Source organism: Protopterus annectens, chromosome 2.part0, assembly GCF_019279795.1.
Source record: "Protopterus annectens isolate FY-2018-M chromosome 2.part0, PAN1.0, whole genome shotgun sequence".
Classification (NCBI taxonomy): Eukaryota; Metazoa; Chordata; order Ceratodontiformes; family Protopteridae; genus Protopterus; species Protopterus annectens.
In genome coordinates this window covers 115,428,275-115,451,418 of record NC_056728.1, presented here as the reverse complement: position 1 = coordinate 115,451,418, position 23,144 = coordinate 115,428,275, and positions in this window count along the sequence as shown.

Below are 23,144 nucleotides of genomic sequence, written 5' to 3'. Positions count from 1 at the left end.
GGTGGTAGTGGTATTTGGTTAGTGAGTTAAGTCTGAGTAGGGATTCTCAGACACATTTGTGGGAACTTAGTTATTCATAGAGAAGAGAAGAGAATGAACAGAATATAGTTTTATGCATTACTTTCCTGCCTTGTCAGTGACAGTTGCTGGTAGACAGTAGCTTATGGGCAACAGAGTTTAACAGGAACATGTGACCTGGCTGTGTCCAGGAATCAGCTGGCACCATTAGTCACAGTGGGTCTGTGTTATGGGAGAGTGAATTTACTACAGATTTTGATTAATGCTACTGGTAGCATCCTGTCATTTTGGGGTGAGTTTAGGCTATTTTTAGTATGCAGTAATTCATCGTGAGTATGAGCACACTTCTTCCTGTTGCTCCCCTAGCCCTTTTTGGAAGTGGGCACTCTGGTATCTTCCCACATTCCAGAAACATGAGGGTTAATGGGCTACACTAAATTGTCCATGTATTTATGTATTTGTTAGCCAGGTAAGCCCCCACTAAACAAAAATGTTCCGTTTTTCAAGGATAGCCTGGGACCACTGCCTAATTAAGTCACCTTCTCAGAATCACATAGTAGACAAATGCAGGCTGAGGGAATCAAATCCTGGACTCCATGAACCAGGTCATTAACATCCCGGAGCTTTAATCCTCTGTGATAACTGTCATGGAATACATATTTTATTAAACTTTTCCCTTGTGGCCACAGTCATGGCTGAAAAGGGTCTATGGACCACTCCACCACTAAGCCAGCAAACAAATGTTAAGAAAATAAATTAATAGTTATAACTGAGTTGGTTGGGATTTTTTTTTTTTGGGGGGGGGTTAGTAAATAAATAATCTTGATCAAAGGAAATTTAGATGCATTTTTGCTGTTCAGCTTGGTTGACGAAGGCAAAATCTATGGGTCTGTAATTATTAGTTTATGGTTGGTGTTGGACAATTTTTTGTGGGGTTCTATGTACCATTGCAGCAGTTTTACTGTTATAAACAATCTTTTTTTTTTAATCCAGAAGTCAGTTTTATAGAAGTTTGAAGCCTCATTACATGTGCTTTCATAGGATTTTAGGTAGAGTATAAGATTGGCATCATCAGTAGACAGAGTAGTTTTAAATGGAGGTGAACACTAGAGTGGTTCAATAAATGAGCCCAAGGATAACTCAGCCTAGAAGACTCCACAGTCAGGTATTGGGTTTTGGTTCGTTACCCTAAAAGTTATTTTGGGTGTGCAAGAAGAGAATCAATTCACTACTAGTCCAACTCCAAAAAACAATTAAATAAAAGATATACATAAATATATATATATATATATATATATATATATATATATATATATTAATAGGAAGGCACAATCAAATAGTGCAGAGGTTCTGCCAAGATTCTTAAATACTACTTTTGTTACACTTCCTTTTAGCATGGAATTCTAGATGACATTTGCTGCGTTACACATAAAAGTGGAAGTAACAGTATTGGGAGGGTGGCCTAATGGTTAAGGTGTTTGCCTTACAAACACAAGGTGCAGGGTTTGAATCTCACAAGGGATAATTGGCTAGGCTTAAAATGGCTCGCAAGGGCAGTTAGCCTAGTACTAACCTATGAAACTATGCTGATTACTTGCCAGGATGTCATATTTAATGACATAGCCTAGGAGCTGATAATGTACTACTTGTTCCAGGATTTTGCCTAGTGAATACATTTTGCCATTGATTTATAACTGATGGTTGTTTTGGGTTAGAGGATTTTTGGGATTGGAAATTATGTGTGCACTTTTCCAATTAGGGGATGTTATGCCTGAAGTGCAAGACAGACAGTATATGTATGCTAGGATTACACAGATATAACGGTTGGCCATTTTGATAAACTTATTATTAAGGAAAGAAGTCCTGGACATTTAAACTGGTCTAGATCCCACTGGGATGGTTACACTGAACAGAATTCAGACATTCTTAAGTATTTTGAGCTATTTGAGTAGCATGTGGAAATTTGATACAGAAGAACATTTTGCCTTTGATGTTCTACCTGGTAGTAATTGTCTTTAATTTAATATTAGTGAATTTTATGTTTTTTCTAAAGGGAGGTTTATTTGTTTGCATGCTGTTTGCTAGTTTCTTTAGTATTTTCCAAAACTGCTAAAAGTGAATAGCTGAATTCAGTTTTCTACTGTATGTACATTTGACTATGTTGGCGGCTATCCTCCATTTTGGTTTGAGTTTGTGAAAGATCTGTATTTTTTCCTTAGTCAGATAGGCTTCCTCTTGAAGATTTTTCAAGCCTAGTCTCTTACTCTTCTTGGTGTTCTGATTTTACTGTTTATCCAACAGCAACATGTGCTTCAAATTCTTAACCACCAACTTAGTAAAAAGAACAAAGGAACATGCTAGACAAGGGATCATGAGAACCATAAGATGCCTAGGCATATACACCTTGAAGCAAACAAACCTAAAGGTTCTTGCTACCTTTTACAAGCACTTAATAGTGCCCACCCCACAAACAGAATAGGGCTTTACATGATAACCCTGGTGTAAATTTGTATCTACCCATTCAAACATCAAGACTAGCTTTAAAGATAGACAAAATGGTACTTTGTTGGACCTGTAGTGGTAACTTATTCCATAGGCTAGGAGTAAAGTGAGTTAGGAACCTATCTCTCCAGCGGTTCTTATTTATTTGTTGGTGTAGATTTGAGTCCTTAATGTGGGTGTTTGTAGACCCTCTGATTTTGCAAGGAAATAAGAGCTCAAACAGGACTGGCCTTTCATGGCTTGAAAAGCAGGACACAGGTCACCTTACAGCAATCTGTAGACTACTGATTTAGGACCTTTAATTTTCTTGGTTAACAATCTCTGATACCTTTCCAGTTGAGGAATATGCTTGGATTTGTACATACCAAAAGAGTCACTGCATTGAATGATGGATCTGGAGCATGGCTTCTTTGGATCTTGAAGATATTGCCTTGGAAATTATCTGGCCAAGATAGAACGTTTCCTGATTGTTCCTGGAAACATTTTGACTGAATGAGAGAAAGTTATCTCCATAAGTACCTAGGTCTCTTATGACTGTATCTGTCTGAAGAGGAGCACCATTTATAATATATGAAGTAGAAATAATCCTGCTGCCAAATGCTACTATCTATGCTACTACACTTTCTTTTCATTTAGATTGAGACCATTTTTGATACACCATATATCTGCATCTTCCAGGCCCTTGCTGGAGCTGTCTGCTCCTCCACTGGGAGAGAGCAACAGTGTCCAATTTAAAGTCATCAGCAAACCTGGTCAATCAAACTTCTTGATGGCCTGGATGCCTGTAAAATAAATGACAAACAAGAGAGGAGCCATAAATGATCCATGTGTCACTCCACTAGTTACAAATTAACATTTAATGAGGGAATCATCAACCTTCACAAACTTAGATCTGTCAGATATCTGATTTGCAATGTAGGGGACAATGCAGGGGTTTACATTAAGCTTGTCTAAATTTTCAATAATTCCAGCATTTAGGATAGTGTAAAAATCTTTGGCCAGGTTAAGACAGGCAGTGTGAACAGAATGTTCACTATCTACAGCCCCTGCAACCTTTTCAAAGAAGCTTACTAGGTTTAGAATGCATGATCTGCCCTTCACAAAACCAAACTGACTGTTATCTAGATCAGTTAAGTTGCCTGTGTCTGCATCAATAAGTTTTGCAAAGCTGCATTCCATGGCTTTGGCATAAGGCTGGTGAAACTGATAGGCCTGTGATTACCTGGATCTGTAGAGGGGCCACCATTGTGCAGGAGAGTTACAGTGGCTATCAGGAACAAACCCTGTAGATAGACTGTAGATGAACAGTTTAAGTAGAGGCTCAGATAATGCAGACTTGGCACTGATAAGGATGCAGCCTGATATCTTGTCGAGTCCTGTGGACATATTATTTTTAGCCCTTGATAGGGATTCTGAGACTTGTTCCAATGCCATAACAGGGGATACTAAATTCTCAGGGATAGCAGAAGCAACAAGGTGGATAGGAGGGGTAAAGTTATGAAGTGCATCTGTCTGCTAATATATTCACTATATCCTTGGGATCAGAATGAGTGATATTATTATAGATCAGTGCAATGTTGGACATTATTCCTTACTTTTCTGACATCACTGAGGAAAGGTTTGTAATTACCTTTGGAATCTGTTGCAACATTACGTTCATACTCTGATTTACATTTTTAATAGTGTTTTTAAATTCCTTGCTGGTGTGTTTCAGTGTAGTCTTGCGGTAGGTAGCTATGGATGTCTTGTAACGTTTCATTATTTTCTTATTTTGCTGTACAGGTTATTAATATAGGTGTTCTACCAGAGAGGTTTTGTCCTAAATTTACAGTCATATTAGGCTGAATGGGTACTGACTCTTATGCAATGGTTCTGGTCCTGGTAAAAGTCAGAGGTGAATACAGTAGCCCTCTCAGTTGGGTCTGATGTGCAAAATTCCCAGTAATACTTGCAAAATCTTCTACAAACTGAGATGGGTTTCCCTTGGAGAAGTTCCTAAAGCTATTCTTATCTGGTGGAGGGGTAGTACCACTAGACTTGAGAGAAAAGATGATTGATTAATTGTCAGACTGTAACCAAGGATGAGGAGATACAGGGTGAGGTGCAGGCAAGGGGGCTATGCCAAGGATATTACAGCCCCTGAGGGAAGTTTTACAATTGGTTCCAGTGCATTGGCAGTTATGAAGTCTAGGGAATTATGAGTATGACTGTAGAGGTGTAAGTGTGCTAAACAATGCTTCAGTTACTTAAGTCATTTTTTTTTAATCTTTCCAGTTCTGTTGGCTTTTTCCAGATATTTGCCCTGCTCATTTAAATATGCCTCTTTATTGTTATCTGTTCTGCCAGTTCTCTGAAACTCTGCATTCAGTTTGACAAGTTTTTTTCCTGTTTCCATTACTTTTTTGCTCTGTTTCTTTCCTTGGTCAGTTCTAAAGCCTCTGCAGACAGACATTGCCTTCTTAATGGTCTTCTATTTGTGATAGTTGTCGATGCTACCTTCTGGACTGTATCACTAACTTCTCTCCATAATTCTTCAGATGCTGCAGACATCAGGACTGATCCCTTACATGTATTCTTCCCCTCCACTAGAAATTCATTCAGAATATTTTTGAGTTTGTATCACACTAGCTTAGATTCTTTTATTTTTTTATTTTGCATTAATTCTAAACTTTGCAGTGACCATCTGGTGATAACCAAGTGTATCCCTATCTCTCTGGCTATTTAAAGTGTTTATTTAAGTGACTCACTATGAGAATAAGTCTTTTAGAATGTGGCCTCAGGTGTAAACCTGTTTATAGACAGGCCTGACACTGAACTAAGTCACTTACAGCAAGAACAAGTGTTTTGGAATCAGGGCAAGCTCACACAGGAATAAGTCACTTAAAGTGAGAGCAAGTCTTCTGGAATCTGGACCATGGTCTGCATTAGTTTCAAGTGTACTGGACTCTACTTTTATATTTAGTTATTTGCCTACCTTTTGAAGTATATTGTCCTATATGCTTATGTCCATGGTTGGCTATATTACATAAAACTCATAATGCAGCCACCTACCCACATTTCCTTTTATTTATATATTGAAAGCAGCAGAATTATTTCCATTCTCTTTGATTTCACTTTAATTAACTGCTGTGCACCTGCTTCCATCACCTCATTCTGGATAGTCCTCCTCCACCTTTGTAAAGCATCTTGCAGTCTGGGATTTCCTTAACTTTTTAAAATCAGACCCCACTCCAATAGTTGCATACATTCCCTAATGAGTGCCTGGACATACCTGTTTGTCCTTTGATCTTTTTATTGCCACCATTCAAGCTCTGAATCTGTACCAGCCACATCCTTTCTCTCTCAGATCACTGCATCATTTGTCTGTAGTTTATGTATCAGGCCTTCTAAAATGATTTATTTTAGCTTTGTGATAGTTGCTGGCAAAATTTACTTAAACCCACCAACAACTGGAGTCACTTATTTTTAGTGTGCTTGTCCTACTTTGTTTTGATTTTCACCGCTTGTTTATCTTCCCCACTCCTTGGGCCTGCTATCCTGTATAATTATTACTTTCACTTGAGGTTGGCTTAGAAACATCTCATAGAACATTGTGATTCCAAAACCAAAGCTTTTGTTAAGTGTAATTGAGACAATTTATTCTCACACATACAGTGCCTTAAAGTTTTTTCACTTGGGAAAAGGATCCATTCGCGATCCATTCTGACAGACATAGTATAATATAGCCCAACACCTAGGTCGGGCCACTTATCGAACCCCCATTTGTCAGAATACAACAATATATTACTGCTGCATTCCTGGACTGAGAAATGAAGATAGTCACTGTGTCCAACCACCTTCTGAGGATCAATGGAGATGTATCCAATTGTATAGTGTGTATGTATAGCTGTAGGACTTGCCTTGACAACTCATTGCTACACGATGAATTAAGACACAGATTCGGTATGTATGCACTGTAACAATTTGGCATCTAGTCGGGGACCAAAACTTGCATTCACAAGAGACATTAAAGAATTATCTAAGAAGTAAAAGCATCACTTAAGCTTGCAAGAGAGACATCAATAAATTAAACAAAGGCAAGAACAGGACAGAGTTAGTAATGGATTGAATGCAAGTGGAGATTAAGGGTGTGTCCAAACTGAAAAGCATTTACAGACAGTTGCCAGACAGTAAGAGGCAGAAGGCACAGGGAGACAGTATTGTAGAATATTCCCCTTTTGGTTAATTTCTGTTCACTGCAAAATCTTGACTTTTTCCCAACCTACCTTCACCACATTACTCAGTTCCTCCCTGTTGTTTTGCCTTCCATATATTTAATTTATCTACATCTGATTAACAGGCTATCCTGTAGACTTCCCTGATCCTTGTATCACTGCTATTAATCCAAGTGGTGCCTTACAGGTACTCCATCACTCATGGCACTGGTATGTCTTTCATCTAGATGCAGTTTATCCCCCTTGGAGAGACCCATTTCTTACCAAACTGCACTCTAGTTCTCTGAACACAGGCATGTTTTTTTTTTCATGCAACATCCTTTCAAGCAATCAGTTATGACTGTTGTCTTTTTTCCATCATGATACAGAAATAACTCCGACAAAGACATGGAGCTCATAACCATTGCTGTGTCAGTGTCTAAAGCTTGAAAGTGCCTCTGCCATTGTTGTTCAGCTTGTCTATTAATATTTGTTGCTAGGGTAGCTAGTAGTCTCCTACTTAGCCTCTCCTTCCTTCTCTTAGATTGCTGTTCTTAAGTTTCTGTTACTATTTTCCTGCTTTTGCAACTCCCTGGCAATCCAAACCTCTTGCAAAAGTTGTGTGATCCTACTACAGCTACTATAACTTACTAAACTGTAGCAGGTAAACATGATCAGCAGGTTAGATATCAGGCAAAGAATTATAAAGTTTGTCCACATAATCTGGCTTAAGTTCATCAACTGATCAAGGCTGTGCAATTTGAATGTACAGGCACTGAGCTCCATGCCTTCAGCATTACAATGCAAAACAGAAAGTGCAGGTGTTTTATGTATGAACTGATTTTCAAAAATGTTTATCCAAGGTCCTTTTGCTTTTACTTTGAAATGGATCTGCTGAAAATCTAACTTCTATTGTATATCTGCCTGTGTAGTTTTCATAAGGATTTCATCTAAATTTGCACATCTGCTTTCTTACAGATCTTTCACAGCTGTCCTCAACATGTGGATTCATCAGAAAAGTGAAACCATCTGTTTGATCTAATAAATGTGCCAAACCAAAGGCTCAGTTGTAATGAAAAGTGATGCAATGTCCATTTATATCATAGGATATAAAATCTTGAGCCATGCTACACATGGATACCTCATTTAAAACAGTAGCAGCATAACTTTATTGCATTTATACAGATACAGCAACAAGCAAAGTTTTTGGATTGCACTGTATCTAATGCGTTGCTGCTATTTTATATAAAGTTGATTTATACAATCTGCAGATTCTGAGCCTCTGTGCTGCCACGTGTCAGAGCGTATGCTTTTCCTCTCCTAGCTAAATCACAGCACCACCAAAAATTACAGGCTGCAACCTGCTGTGGTGAAAAAGAGGTATTCAGAAGTCTGAACTGTATGAAACAAGACATATGACTTCATTGTAACATGTTAGGATCCAACCTACAATAAAAAGAGCTGTAGATTCAGACTCTGAGCTGGATCTTCCATCACAGATAGTTCTGAAGAGAATTGTCTTATTGCTACAACATTTAAATCAGCTGATGGTACAGATAGTTACACTTACATCTTTCTTCTAAATTACTCTGTTCTACACTGGGTAGGACAATTTGTCATTGTATTGTGAAAGTAATTTCACAAATGCAGGTTAAGCAGTGAATAAAAACAGAAAATCAACAACCTCAAGTCATATCTATAATTAATTTGATGGAAGGAGTCCTAATAACTTGTGCTTAATCTCTGAAAATTCTGGAAAACTTGTTAAAACACACTACTGCATATCTTCTGGTATTTTGTGCTGTTCAGAAATGGAACAAAACTTCCCCTTTATGTCTGCAGTAGTCAAATAATCCCAGTGTGCCTACTTGAGAGGGTGAGTTCATTCTGTTTTCAATAAAATATATAATTTTATGCCAGTTATTATTTTTACCTTGACTGTTTGTGTAGTGCATGTTTTTCATTGGTTGGTTTCTCTTCTCACTTGAGCTGAGCCTCAGATTGGTCCATGTGGATCAGTGCTCTACCCTGGTTAACAATTTTAAATAAATACATACAAACATAAATGACTCAAGTTAGGTCTTGTACTGGCTGATCTGGAGAGATAGCGGGGAGTGATGAGGGGGCTAGAAAGTCATCTACCAGATGGTAGAAATCTGGTCAGAGCCTGATATCGGAGTATGTTGTGTCTTTCGGCTTTTCCCGGTTAGGGGTCGCCACAGCAGAACTCCGGTCCGCTAATGATTGGCAGTAGATTTTTAGGTGCCGAGTTGCCAGCCCTGACGCACAACCTTCAACGAAGGTACGCCCATTCACGCATGTCTCCATGCAGAAGACGCTCTAGATCAGAATCGAAATGGACAGAATCTTACTGTGAGGCAACAACGCTACCGCAGCACCACCACCGCAGTAAGCGGAGTATAATTATCAAAAAGAGCTACATCCTGAAGTGAAGAATCCAAAGATGAATTATTAGGTTGAGATGAGGAGTTGCTAGCCAAATAGCATAAGAAAAAGAAGAAGAGGAAGAGGAAGAGGAGGATATGGTGATGCATGTTAATGCAGTGATGAAAGACTGGGTACAATGGAGGGAGAGAGCAGCAAACATCAATAAAGTTCCTGGAAGTTACTGTAAGGGTTATGTGTTTGGGAAAGAGATGATTCTTCTTCTAAGCTGATCATTAATTATATTTCCATCTGGATTAAATGTGTTCATTACTAGGACTTGTATATAAAGGAGAAATTAAGTTATTCATGTGGAGAAAACTAGTACAATGTAACAGCTGTCATTTGTAGGTTATCAAGTAGCTGTTTGACAAAAAAAGGCAAGGGATATTGTGTCTAGAGGGTTAATATACTTTGAACAATGTATAAAATAACAATCCAGACTAGGGAAGGCTTCATGCAGCTGCATTTGCTGGTCAAAATTAAGAGTGTCTCACCTATGTCAGCATATCCACAGGTGCCCAGGACAAGTACATGCACAGTAGTGACAAGATAAGCTACACCTCTTCCCATCTCAATTACACATCTTGGTCATTATGTACAACTATTAAAGCAGTAAGCACATCATCCTAAGCATTATGTATATGACTAGACATAAATACCAAGGCACTATAAAATAACCATAACAGTTAAAAAATTCTATATGATTACAGATAATTCTGTTGAACATTGATTTGGTTGATAGAAACTACTGCTGCCTTTTTACATTAAACATTGGTTTTGTTGAGTATATGGTCTATCAAATGCAATAACAGTAACTTGTTTGTGTTGCACATAGAATATATTTTGGGTAAGGTAAGAGGCTGTGTATGTTAATGCCAAAACTATCAGATAAAAAACTTTTAGATATACAAAAAGCTTTGGCATTAGGGTTGGGAGAGTGTTTATGAGTTAGGGCAGAGTAAGTGCTACATAAAGGGATAGTTTTAGTGCTATGTATTTGTGATGGTGTATGGGATGTGTCTCTTAGTGTGTGGGAAGTGTGTCCAAGTGTCTTGTACAGTGGTACTACTATAAAAAGTTTTTTTCTAAGGTAAGGTATTGTGATGGGGTTGGGGTTAGGGTTAGCACACATGAGCCAAGTGAAGTGGAGGGGTGAAGTGGTCATCCGTCCATCCATCTATAGCTATTGCCATGGTCATTCATCCATCCACTCATCTTTGCTTATTGATTTTGTCATCCAGCCATGTACAGTCCCTACATCCATTTTATCATAGATATTATTTTTGGTTGTCAGTCCATCTATGACAGTTAATGTGGTTAGTTTACCCCTAAAGAAATATTTCTTAGGTGATGCATCCCTCTGTAGGCACACATGTGGATATCTGGTTTTAAATAGGTCCAACATGGACCTGACATTTCACTTCAGTCACATTGCTGATGTTGTCTTAGAGGCTACATCTGCTGTATTTCAAAGTACACTGTCACATGTCTGTGATAATTCTACATTACAGACATTTTCTATTGGGTGACTATGTTCTGTATTTGTGAATCGGTCATAATGGGCCTCTCTATATTTGAAAATCCATGTGTTACAGCCACTTGCCTAACATCAGATAAAATAGTTTATACTACCTTACTTTTTACTACTCAAAAGGGTGAATGACAGCTGTCTATCTATTTACACCTAAACACACCATGGTGAACCATCAGGGGATTCATTAAAAATCTTATGAAGAAGATGCTATAGGCCTGCATATGATCTCATCTGCATTATGGTTCCCTCTTACCATTCTAACTTTCATAAGCCCCTGCCCCACATCTGAAAAAAAAATCCAAAAGTACAAGAACAGCAAATGTCAAACATCGCTATTCACATTTAAAGTTTCTTTTTGCAGGGACAAATCACCTTGAACCATGATGTGTGTGTGTGTGTGTGTGTGTGTGTGTGTGTGTGTGTGCGGGGGGGGGGGGGTCTAGCACCCATCATCTCATGAACTTATATATACAAACTCAGAGATTGCCTTACCACAGAAAAAAGGGATTATTCCAATAAATGGCAATCTCGGATTTAGTGCATTTATGACTGCATTGTTGATCATTCAGTTTTACTATTCCAGGACTTGCAGTAATGCATCTCAGAATATCAAATGATTACCCTGCATCAGATTCGTATGACTAGGTACTTTCCAAGCAGTCTCTATCTTGTGTAGTGACTCTTGCAAGTCAAGGTAGCCATTTTGTGAAGTCCATTTTCCCTAGTGAGATACCATGAAACAGATCAGGTTGATTTTTTTTATATCCATTCTGTACCCGACAGTGGTGGTAGTCCTGCTTGACTGTTCATCATAAACCTAGTGTCTGCGTTTGGTCATTATTTGCCACTCATACCTTGGCAGTACCCGTTGAGATCAGCTTTTTACCAGTGTAGATCTTTTAACAGTATGTCTATTTTTTTAATGGCATATGTAAAAACAGTTTATGGTAGTCAGCAATTTGAAATCAGAGGTACCGCAGCTCCACTATTTCAGTTTCAGCCCTCTGACCTCTGTGGTATTTATATATTTCTAAAGTCTTTTTAGGCAGTATATAGGTTCATATGTGTTTACTAGGGCAATGACCAGGATGGCCTTTTTAAGCCTAGTCATGCATCCCAAATCTCTGACAAGTTCTCATACCCTTTTTTTTTCCAAATATATTTTTATTGCATTTTTTTTCTTCTTATTTTAATACAAGAAAAGAATATCACAGAAAAATATAAGAACATGTACTAGGAATATCAAGTTGCAGTAATCCTAATAAAGTATATATGACATGAACCATCAGTATTAAACTAATAATATGCAAAATTAACTAACAATCAAGCTGTTCATATTGAGCTATAATACAGAAAACTACACAGAGATAATATACAACATATTGAAATCTGACATTAAAACACTTGCATCAAGACATTCTAGCCTACCTAACTTACGTTATATATTGTACTAACTATATACACTATATTACATTGATGTCACCTTGAATGCTCATCTTATATGTATTATCATGACCTGCCCATTGTTGTTGTGGGTAAACATTTTACAATACTAAATATCTTTCCCTTATTTACATAGAATAATACTGATGTTGTAGTCCCTTAATTCATAAAGATTTCAATAAGCTTTCTCCAGTGTTTCTGATAGCATGATTTTTTTTTTTGGGTTCTTGTAATTAGTTTACTGGCTAATAAGTACTTTATAGCCATTCCTTTAAATTCTTCCCATGTGATTTTACTTCTATCTAACCAATTTTGGGCTATGTATGATTTCATCATTGCACACAGTGTGACTATGATGTATTTATTTTCATAGGAAAAATTGGTAGGGAATACATGCAAAATTGCCATTTCCTATGACAGGGTAGATTTAGTATATATGTTTTTTTCTAACTTGGCTCTTAACAAACACCATAATTTGTAAATATTCTTGCAGCTCCAAAAAATATGAAGAGTGTCTGCAACACTGTTTTGGCATATCGTGCAATAAGGAGAGTGTGAAGGATTAATTTTACTTAGAAAAAGTGGTGTGTGATACGCATTTTTATTAATCATAATTTGGGTGTAAATTAGTTTTTTGAGAGGGGTTAGTTTCAAAGTAAGCTCAGTTGCAGCAGATTTTTGATCAGCAGTGATATTATTTTTCTCTTCCCAAAATTTTGAATATAGAAGTGCATCTTGATATTTAATTTTTGTTATTAATCTATAGGTATTTGATAACATTTTCAATCTCAAAAGTAACAGGTTAATAATTTGTTGATATAGCTGCATGTCTTGGTTATCTATTTTAACATTCATAGTAATTGTGATAATCAGGTATGTTAATTGGTTGATTATGGTGTTATAACTTTTATTTACTTCAAATCTTTGCCTGATGTTTTCAATTGAAAAAAGGTTCTTGTACCCTTGATAAGTGTAAGCAAGGACTTGGGAGATGAACCATTTACAGGCTGCCGTGTCCATTAGAGACAGAGGTGACAAACCAGGGATGAATTTCCTGTTCCCCATCCAATTTCCCAAGTTACACTTGAACTAGGTTAGAGAAGAGCTCTGCTTCACAAGGATGGGGATTTTGTTCGAAAGGTCTCTGAGAAATATATCTGTCTCTCCAATAAGTCCTATTTATATCACAGGCAAGGTTTAAGTCTTTAGAATGGGTAATTCTGATGCTGTTTGTTTTGTGGATATGCAAGAAGTCCATCAGGGCAGGGTCTGGCAATGCCTTGTATGCCAGGCATAGATCTCCACTAAACAGCCTGTAGGAGATAGAATACAGGGATAGGTACTTGAGGAATTCTGCACAGGACATGTTACTTATGCCCTGTATTCTTTTAGAGAGGAACCTCTGTGGATGTTCCAATTTTTGAATGTGCCTGGTTAAGTACATACCAAAGAGGGGGCATTGTACTCAAAGACAGGTCTGATGAATGCCAAGTACAGCGTAACAGTGACTTCCTTGGACATAAATGCCATGCCTTGGTTTATAAGTTGCACAACATAAAATTATTTTTCTCACTACTGTTGACACATGATGGTCAAAGGCTATATTATTGTCTATGTGTGTCCCCAAGTCCCTGATGACTGGGTCATCTCTTAGAGGTGTGATGTCAATATGATAGTTACCAGGGGTGGATGACTTCCAGAAGGATATTATTATACATTTCTTGGCATTTAGTTTTAGTTCATGGCTCTGACACCAGTTATTTGTCTGTGTCAGCCCTTTCTGGAAAACATTTTTGTTGCTGGAGGATTCTATAACTGCTCTTAATTTGCAAATTTAGTCAGCCAGAAGCCATTGCCATTGGCCTTGATTTCAGAGAAGTAAATGCCGAAAAGGAGTGGTCCCAGGACCGATCCCTGAGGGACCCCACTTGTGACTGTTCTCTTTGGAGAGGTGGACTCCCCAGTTCTAACTTACTGGGTCTTGTTTGTGAGCCAGAAGGCTATCCACCAGGTGACATAAGGGTTTATACCTAACCTCTTAAGTTTTTCAACAATGCCCATGCGGGTATTGTGTCAAATGTCTTGGCCAGGTCAAGGTAGGCAGTATTTTGTCCTCATCCATTAATTTAGTGACCTTCTCAAAGAAGTCCACCAGGTTGAGTAAGCATGATCTGCCCTTGAAACCAAATTGGGTTGTGTCCATTGTCTGGAGGTTTCCTATGTCATTACTGATCATTTCCATGATAATTCTGTCCATGGCTGTACATATGAGACTAGTGAGACTTTTGGGTCTGTAGATGGCCCAACTTTGTGCAGAGGGATGACTGTTGCTCTTCTCCATTTGTGAAGCATGAAGCCTGTTTGGAAGCTACAGTTAAAAAGCAATTCCAGAGGCCCTGCTAGATCATGTTTCATGCTATTTAGAAGGCATCCTGGGATATTGTCTGGACCCACTGATACAGTGTTCTTGGCATTAAAGAGAGCATTAAGGATCAGGTCCCTAGTGATTGTAGTAGAGTCATAGTTGATCGTATTCCCTGAGAGAAGGTTGAGGGGAAGAGAGGGGTAAAGTTGGAACTGAATTTGTCAGCCAGTAGGTTTGCTATATCTTCTGGCTCAGTATAGGTGGCTCCATTTACAATGAGCTTTGTGCACAATTGTGTATTGCCTTTGAGGTTGCCGGACATAGCTAAAGAATGCCTTGTAGTTGTCCTTGGCCTAGGAGGCCAAATTAGGCTCAAATTCAGCATTGGTAGACTTTCTTTGTTCTCTCAGTTGTTTGTTTGGTTTGATGAAAGTAATTTTATCCTGCTGGGTGTTATACCTCATAATTTTTCCATGATTTTCTTCTTTCTGTTATGTATCCTATTGATGTTGTGATTCCACCTGGGTGGCTTGTTTTTTGAGTTAGATCTCTACTTCTTCCTGGTGGGTACAGCTGCTCCTATGTAAAATCATCCATGAATACGGTATTGGGTTGTATAGTGAGTGTTTCCAATAAGTTTAAATATACAACATGCTTTACAAACTCATAAAAAACAAATAGTCCCCAGTCACTCCACACCACTCCACAAAGTTGCAAACAGCAGTCTGATCCCTCAAAATGGAAAAGGCAATGGAACAAATAAGTTGTAAAATTGAGACCACTTTTATTAAATATACGTGTCTCAAATATTAAAAGCAATGAAGAAGTGCTTTCATCCCTTACAGTGTGAGGACTTCTTCAGAGTTTTAATAATCACTGCATCATCACCACTTTAAATACCCAATTAAAAAACCTCCTCCTTAATCTTAATAGGTTAATTAATTAAGTAGAAGGAATCATGCTTCCTCATACCAATTCTTTTCCCTTTTTTGTCTTTTATCAAATGTTTTTCCCTGAAACTCATATGGACAAGACAAACAGTAAAATCTAAAAACCGGCATCAAAATATATAAATGCACACTAATACATAAAAAAAAAAAATATATATATATATATATATATATATATATATATATATATTTTTTTTTTTATTTTATTTTATTTATTTTACATTTGTTGACTGGGCCAGTCTAACTGGATACATGTCCATTTTCAGTAGAGGCCCGGGGAGATAAGCTCCAAGATTAACTATGATGTTAACAAGATAGCAAAAATAAAGGTAACTAACAATACAAAAACAAAGTCATATTTACAATTCATATTACTGTTTTTCACAGTAAAAAAAAAGAAAAATTCAGCAGTGCAGAGTACAGGCATAAGATAGCATGTTAGTACAAAACAAGATGTTCTAGAGGGAGATAGTATTGTGGTTAATAAGGAAGGAAATTACAGCTAATGAGATGAAGGGGTAGGAAGAACAAAGTAGTTAGAGACGTATAGCTAGTCAGGTTTAGTACAGGGGCATAACCAGTGTGTTCTGAGGAACACTTTCAATTTGTTTTTGAAGCACGATAGAAAGGGAATTGAGGAGAGTTCACTGGGGAGGAAATTCCAGGCTTTTCCAACTGAATTAAAAAAGAGGGAGTCACCTGCCTTGTTGTTTGGTTTAGTGGTAAGTACTAGAAGTCTCTGAGAAGACCTTAAGGATTTCAGGTTTTTATAGGGAGTGATGAGTGTGGATAGAATAGGAGTTTTGGAAGGTTTGTAAAGAGTGTTGTGGGCTATGGATAGTTGATGGAATTTAATCAGATTTTGTAGTTCAAGCCATCCCAGCTGCTTTAAATTAATGCAATGGTGGGTTCTAAATGGGTGTCCTGTAGCAAATCTGGCAATGTTATTGTAGGACATTTCCAATTTGCTAAGATTATTTTTAGATAGATTGGTGAAAATGGGAGAGGCATAAAGAAGTGAAGAGATTAGATGAATGTGTGCTATAGTAGTTTTTGCTGAAGGTAGGAGGAAAGATTTAATCCTATAGAGAGAGCCTAGTTTTTTTGTTGACAGTTTTTATAGTATGGTTGATATGGATATCAAAGTTTAGATTGTTGTCTATGGTGATACATAATAGTTTGGTGGTAGGTTCGGGGAATATAGTAGTTTTATTGGTAGATATAAGTGAGAAATCAAGAGGAGATGACTTATTGGTGGGAGAGAAGAGGAGGAGTTTAGTCTTTTTGGGGTTAAGGAGGAGGCATCTATGTGTGAACCATTTTTCAACTGTATTAAATACTTGTTGGGTAAGAGATTGAAGTTCAGAAGAGGTGGTAGCTGAGCATATCAAAGTGGAGTCGTCTGCATATTGAATGCATGTGGCTTGGGGGATGGCAAGGTGAAGGTCGTTGATAAATATGGAAAAAAGTAGAGGTCCTAGGATGGAACTTTGGGGGACACCAAGGTTGACAGGCAGGTGAGAGGAAAGAGACTTGTGCCATAGTACGGCCTGTTGTCTTTTATCAAGGTAGGACTGGAACCACTTTATAGAAGATTTATCTAATGATAGGGATTCCAGCATTTTGATAAGGATTTGATGATTTACCATGTCAAAAGCTTTAGACAGGTTTATGAATAGTGCTGAAGAAAAGTTGTTAAGATTGCGGTTTTTGTTGATACAATCTGTGAAGGACAGAAGGGCTGTGGTAGTGCTATGTGAAGGTCTGAAACCATGTTGACAGAAAGTAAATTATTTTGGGTTAGATAGTCAAGTAATTGTTTATGAATGCATTTCTCCATGATATCTGCCAAAGGTGAGAGAAGGGCAATGGGGCGGTAGTTGGAGAGTTCAGTGGAGTGTCCGCCTTTATGGAGGGGGATAATATGGGAAAATTTCCATAAACTGGGGATATGACTTTCAGTAATAGTTCTATTGATCAGAATAGAAATGGGATAAGCAATTGCTTTGGCTGATAGTTGTAGGAATTCAGTGGGTAGTTGGTCTGCTGAGGGTGAACATGGTTTTAGTTTCTGTAAAAGGATTAGAATATATGTTGTTGGGACAGGCTGAATATGAAAAGTAGAGGGTAAGGTTGATTTATAGGAAGGCAGAGTGAAATTATTGGGTGATAGCTGACTAGCTAGAGTTTGTATAGCATTAGTAAAAAAAGGTATTAAAAGCATTAGCTGTATTCATTGGATTTTTGTGGTCAGTATTTTGAGGGTCTGGGGTAGTAGACTGACCAGGACGAAGTAGCTGGTTAATGCTAGCCCAAAATTTTTGTGGGTTCTTTTGATTAGTTTGTTGGGATTGCAGGTAGTAGTTTCTTTTATCAGATATTATAGCTTTCTTGGTTTCATTTCTTAGTTGTCTAAATGTTAGTTGGTCTATAGGGTTTTTAGTCTTCCTCCATTTTGCCCAGAGTTTGTTTCTAAGATTTATTTTGTGTTTCGTTTCTTTTGAAAGCCATGGAGCTGATTTAGTTTTGAATCTAATTAATCTAGTTCGAGCATGGCGGTTGACAATGGCAAGGAAGTTGGAGTTAAAATAATTAACAGCTTCATCTAAAGGAAGGTTAAGTAAGGGAGACCAGTTGCATGCTCTTAGTTCCATTTGGAATAGTTCAGGGTTAAAGTACTTTTTGGATCTGATGTTTTTGACAGATGTTGGAATAGGAGAGGTGATTTTATGTCTGATGATATATGTAAGAAAATGGTCACTTAAGTCATCAGGGAGGGTTCCTGAGTCATAAATGTGAGGGTGATGGTTTATGAGAATCCAGTCTAATAAGCTAGATTTCTTGTTAGATTTATTTATCCTGGTAGGGGAGGCAATGGTTTGGGAATACCCATATAGGTTAATATGGTTTGTGGGGAGGCTGCTGCAGTAGCAGCTCCAGTCAATGTTAGTGTCGCCTAGGATGATGGTTTCTTGGGGCAGGTTTTGGGAAAGCCAACAAAGAATGTTTTCCATGGTGGCAGTATTGTTACCGGGTGGTAGATATATACAGATAATATAGATGGCTTTGGCATTGTTAAGATGAAGTTTGGAGATAAGCATTTCTGCATTGGAGTCTATAGGTGGTTTAAAGTTGTGGGTGGTTAATTGTAAGCTAGATTTATATAGGATGGCCACCCCACCACCTTTTTTGGATACTCGGTCTAGTCTTAGGATATTATATCCAGGTGGGATGATTTCATTATCTTTGGTTACTGGTTTTAACCAGGTTTCTGTTAGGCAGAGAATATCGAAGGAATAGATTTCAGTTAGAGCCTGGAGTTGAGATATTTTATTGTTTATGCTACGTATATTGAGATGAGTGATTAGAAGGGAGTTTGATGGTTTAGAGAGGGCATGCAAGGGTGATTCTTTGTGGTTAAGGAGAGAGACAGGAGTTGTCGGTGGGCCTGGTTAGGGTGGATGTCACCATCCTTTAAAGAGAGTAGTAGAGTTAGATAGTTAGGGTTGGAGGATCTGCAGTTTAGAGGCAGGCCTTTCCTGGGGTTCTGGTTGTTGTATTTTAAGTGAAGTGTTCTGTGGTATTTAGGAAGTATATAGTTGGATGAGGATGTTATATTAGCATGAATAAGGAAGAGAGGAGAGTTTACAGAGTTGGTTTCTTTCTTGGGGTAGTTTAGGTGTGGGCTTAGTGGGTTTTCAAAGGAGGTGAATAGATGGGTGAGGATTACTGGAGGAAGTAGTGTGAGTGTGAATAAGAGTGGAAAATAAAATTGGATGGGTTGTTTATACATTGTGTGAGAAAATATAGTTTGTTTGTTAATAGAAAAAGAAATCCACTGGGTAGGGATGACAGAAGGGAGTAGGGTGTAGTGTGATTAAAGGATATTGGTGTGAGGTTAATATTAGAATAGTTGGGTAGATGGAGAGTGTTTAGAAAGTATGGTGGAAGGAAGCGTATGTTTGAAGAAATAATGGTAGGGAGTAAAGGTAAAAGGAATAGGTGTGTGGATAGAGGGTAGTAGGAAGAGGTGTGTTTAGAGAGTAATGGGGAGAGGAAGAGGTGTGGTTAGTGAGTATAAGGGTAGGACCCCTGGGGGTGGGTATATATATATATATATATATATATATATATATATATATATATAAATGCATGTTTTTAAACTTTATACATTTTATAAATTCATATCTACATAAAGAGTGCATATATTCACTAAAATTATGATAAAACAAACTATATACACTATGGGTTTTTGATAATTTTTTTAGTTCTTTTAATAACTGAGTGCTTTGTTTAAAAGAAAAATAAAAAAATAAAAACATGTTAGGGGAATGTGGTCATTCAACCCACCTGGTCCAGTTGCATTTGTTTTTAATTGCCATTGAGCTTCTTTGCATTCCAGTTATTCTTGATTGCACCTCCCCTTAAATCATGTTCTACAACTTCTAGAACAAAGAACACAAATGTATGGCCTTCATTATTTTTTTTGTACCTCTAAAGGGCATTATACTGATTCTTATTTTTTTTATATCTTTAAATGTCTCTCTGTTCTTCCAATATGAAATGAGGGGCATTTCATGCAAAGTGCAACACCACCATATTCATCTCACAATTACATCTTTTGGGACAAAAAAACTTTGCCATATCCATAAACATTTATAAATGTTCCTTCAATAATACTGCTACACTGTGAACATCTCCCACATTTTTTCATACCATTATTTCCACCTATCTTTTTTCTTTCACCTTTATTAACTCAATGAAATTTTTAAAGTTCTAGTCTCTCCTATATATAACCACAAGACCATGTCTTAGCTTACTTTTATCAATCTCACCAATTTCAAGTATTTTCCAGTTGTTAACCATGGTGTTCCTAATGGGCTCAGCATCTTTATTATAGGTAGTTATGAAGCCCTTTTTAAATCGGTTGGTGTTACTACGGGCTCTCTCAAAAACAGGAGCACCAGCTCCCAACAGGGGTTTATATATTTGCACACATACATATAGGATGGTGCAGTGGTGCAGCGGCAGCATTGCCACCTCACAGCAAGAGGTTCTCTGGTTTGATTCTCAGCTGGATTGCCTTCTGTGCAGAGTCTGCATGTTCTCTTTGCATTTGTGCGGGTTTCGTCCAGGTGTCCCAGTTTCCTCCTACATTACAATAACATGCACGTCTGGAGCATTTCTCCCTGGGCCTCCTCTGAAAATTGGCTTTATTCCAAATCAGACATTCTCTGTAAACAAATGTTAAATAAATAAATAAAATAAAAATGTATACTTGTGATTCTTTTAAAGTTACCTGTGATTCTTTTAAAGTATACTTCCTTAAAATTCTCTTTTAAAAAACATACTGGATAAATCCTGTTCAGTAACATAGATCTCAATTTTTCTCCTTCTATAAGAAAAAAATTTCAAGGCTTGACACCGTTCTCGATAGTCTCACTAGTTGACCTTTGACTAGTGTCTTTTTCTGATAAACAGGGTGACAACTATCAAATGCAGCAAAGTATTTGAATATGTGGGTTTCCTATATAGATTCAAAAGGAAACACCTATTGTTGTGGTCTATTCAAATTTCTGTGTCAAGATAAGATATACTCTTTGTGGACATATTTATCTTAAACCTTTAAAAATCTGTGGAATTGTTAATGTAGTAGAAAAAAATTTCCAACCTCTCCTCTGCATCTTTCCAAAATATTACCAAATCATCTAGGAATGTCCATGAATTACAAAAATCTGAGCTGAAAATAAAATTATTTTCCGAATATGCAAGAACAAAAATGGGGCTGCAAGCTGCACCCATTGCTACCCCATTTTCTGTTTAAAGGTGGTCCCTTCAAACCAGATGTAATTATTGTCTAAGACTAGTTCCATTAACAGTCCAAAAATTTTAATGGTGTTGTTGTCTAAATTCCCCTTGGAAATAAGGCACTCAGTAAACCAGTTGAGGCCACATTGGTGTGGGATTACTGTAAATAAGTCTATTATATGTATATATGTATATATGTATCTTGGAAAGGTAATCCTAAGACTCTCTTAAAATGTGCCCTTCATCTTGAAATACATTTTTTAGTTTTAGATCAATAAATGTTGGCATCCTGTAATTTTTTTATCCATTTGCATCAACAATAGGATGCAAAGGTGGGTCATGCAAATTTTGTGAATTTTTGGTATTCTAAAAATTCCTGGAATGTGAGGAAAATTGATTTTTAAGTAAGAATTTTCAACATTAGTAATTTGTCCTTGCATTAGTAAATCCTACAAAATGGTATCATTTTTTTGAATATGCTATATTCAACTCATTAATAAAAATCTCATTATATAACAAATAACAGGTTTTCCATCCTGGAGTTATAGTCTGTGGTGTCCATGACCACTACCCCCTTTTATCTGGTTTCATTATTCTTAATTCTTTGCTACCACATAACTCCTTTAATAGCTCTGTTTCACCTCTATCCATATTACTAACACTGTTGTTAACATTAGTAATGTGAGTACCTTTTAATCTCTTCCTGATATCACTTTCACACATCTTCTCAAATAGAGTTATTGGCAGGGTGTAGGGGTGGGGTGTAGAGACTTAGCTTTTCAAATACATCAACTAACTGGGACCAGCTATCGGTTTCCCCCCAGTAAAAATCTAGATTCAACTTTCTAGTAAAAAACTTTAAGTTAATTAAGGTCTCTACTAAATTACCCCTTCCAGTGGGTACAAAACTAAGGCCTTTTTCAAACAGAGAGTCACATTGTTCACTTAGACCAACTGTGCTGTAATTATAAATCTTAAAATTGCCCTTGTGATTGGCTATTACTGTCAACAGGTCCTTGTGAGTATTTGTTCTTCCCTCCTTTTTTCTTGGGGTGAGAAAAAGAAGGGGAAACGGGGTGATAACTCTTGCTCCAAGGATCGCTTATTTCCTTGTTCCTGTATGCCTGATTCACTCATATGTGTGTTAATCTCTACCACATGGTGGTAGAGTGTTGTTTAAGAGGCTTTCTTGTCTCATGATACCATTGTTTGAACTCCTTTCTGTGTTATAATTTTTCCTATACATACATTCCCTACCATTATTTGGGGGTTTTGGGTATGCGTCCTGATTTCTGTAGTCATCCCTATCTTGAATCAGTTTTGTCTCTATTTGTATTTAACTTCATTCAAAGCTTTTTCAACATTTAAAAAAAATTTTCATAAACTGTTGTATAATAAATCATTATTAATACTGTTGTCAATATTAATAACATCACTCTCCAGAATGTCCATACTGATTTGATTGTATTTCACCAACAGTTCCATGAGCTCGAACCCATGGAGATCAAACATTTTCAAGAGTTCATAATGTAACTCAGTCCCCTCTTGTAACCCAAATTTCTATGTTCTTAAACCTTTAGGCACAATCCTTTTGTATAAACATTCTCTTAAATAACTGTTCTCATTCTGCAATTTATGATATTTTGCAAGCTTGTTTTCAAAATGATGTAGCTGTTTGACTAAAGGTACCTCAAAAGTCTGGTGTACCAAATATTCATACCCAAAGTCAAATTCTTTGAAAAACAGTCTTTTAAATTGCATCATACTGCTGATTTGGAGTTATAATAATATTCCTCTTGGCTCTCCCAGCATGTGAAATGGTACCCATCCACTTGCCATGGCTAGGGTCACCTTGACCACATAACCATATGGTAAACTTAACC